Genomic DNA, 2,073 nt, shown 5'->3' on the forward strand with positions numbered 1-2,073 from the left:
TCACTGCTGGGGCTCCTCTGGCCCCGCTCCAGCACGTCCCTGTCTCTGCTGTGCTGAGGACTCCAGAGCTGCCCCAGCACTGCAGGGGGGTCTCCTCAGAGCTGGCAGAGGGGCAGGATCCCCTCCCTCAACTTGTGTTTCACCCCCAGCACCCCCAGGGCCTTCTCCCCAGGGCTGCTCTCCAGCCCTGCACCCCCAGCCTGGGCTGACCCAGGGGCAGGCCAGTGATCCTCTGCTGCAGGGTTCAATGCTGCACCACTGTGTCCATTCCCTGGGCTTCAGCTTTTTATCACAGTTCCTGCAAACCAACCTCGAGTTGCTGCCTGAGCCCAGTGGGGTGTAGGACAGGCAGAAGGTCTTGAAGTAGGTCCCACTCTTAGTTTTGCAGGACAGCTGGTTGTCTTTAGCAGAGACAAGGGGATACTGCAGATCAGGCTGGAGAAGGGCCTTGTGGAAAAGCAGACTGTGTTCTACTGGGGTTGTTAAAAATGTGACCAAGGCAAGAACAGAGGATGGTGGTAGGGAGCTTTTGAGGGGCTTGGAATTCTACTGAGTTCAGGTGGGAAGGAGCAGCAGAAGACAGAGGCTGGTTCATGCCTGTGGTGCAAAGGAAGGGCTTGAGCTGTGAATGGTGGAGGGGATCTGGCCTGATCCTGCCTGCAGTGGTGGTTGGGAGTCCCAGCTTCAGGGAGCTGAGAGCTGGGGAGGGGAAGGGGCTCGGCTGTGTGACCTCCCTCCTCCAAAAGCAGCCAAAGAGAGCAGCAGCTCTGCTTGGTCTGAGGATGGTCAGGAGCAATTTGATCAGCTAAAAGCTGGAACTTTCTCCTCACCCCTTTCCTTCTGGCACGGAAGGGGCTGGAGGGGTCACTGCAGGGAGCAGCCACTGCTGGTGTTCCGTTGGGCTATTGATCTGAGCAGCACCTCATTGGTACCTCTGCCTGGGGGGAGCTTTTTCCTGTCCTGCAGGCAGCCCACACTCCATTTCGGGTGGTTCCTGTCCAGTGTGCCTGGGTGTGTTTGGAGGGCAGGTCGATGACTCGGGCGTTCTGGACACAAATGTGAGAGCAGGGACACGCAGCTCTGGGGGGGACTCGCCTCCAGTTGTTGGAAAAGTGGGGAAAAAAGAGAAGTTGAGGCCTGAGCTTGGTTTTTATAACACCTTAAACATACCCAGCCACTGTGGTGGGTGTGAGGATTCCATGGAACTGCTCGTTTCTGAGAAGCTTCCTGGAGTAAGAGACTTTTGCAGATAGAAAACTCATCTCAGAGGTGGTGCAGGAGATGTGTGCTGGTGGGAACACATCAGTGCACTGGGATAACGTGGCTCACACAGGGGATATGTAAGAATTTTTGGGGCTTTTATGCACAAGAGATCTCTGCTGTGAACAGCAGACTCCCTTCATCATCCCAAATCCTTTTTCTCCACAGCAAGGGGAAAATTCCTAGGTTTTATTACCCTAAACTACACTGCTTAGGTGTAGGGGAAGCACTTGCAAGTAAAACTGTCAGTATAGAAGCCACCATATGAGTTCAGAGCATTTGTCCTGAAGAGAAATGGTGTTTTTGACCATGAAGCAGAGCAGCTTTCAGCTTATTTTAGATGGGGTTTGGCAAAATTGAGAGGAAATTGCACGGTGAGTTGAAGGCGAGGAGGATTTCTGAGCTGAGTGGGAGCTGTGAGCTCTTCATAACATGTATGGAGCAAGCAGGCAGCTATTTTTAAATTCCAAAACACAGAGTCTTGCTCTGCTCCACGTGGGGATGCTGCAAGTCAGCCACGTTTGACCTCTCCATTGAACACTTTGTAATTTCTAACCACAGGGGAAGGTGCAGGGGAAACCGCAGGGTGTTTTCCATCCACAGGGCTTGGACAGAGCTGGCTGCAAAATGCAGAGTGGAAACATGAGATTGATTGGAGCCTTAGGATGTGATTGTGCTGGGTCTGTCAAATCCAGCACGTGGAAGTGAGGAACAGGCTTGTCCAGAGCTGTGTGTGTATCCTGGGTAGGAGCAGGTGGAATATTTACTCTGCTTAAGCTCAGCTGTCTGACTTCCAGCCATGAAAGAGCGTGG

This window comes from Merops nubicus, unplaced genomic scaffold (genome assembly GCF_000691845.1).
Source record: "Merops nubicus isolate BGI_N331 unplaced genomic scaffold, ASM69184v1 scaffold9884, whole genome shotgun sequence".
Taxonomy (NCBI): Eukaryota; Metazoa; Chordata; class Aves; order Coraciiformes; family Meropidae; genus Merops; species Merops nubicus.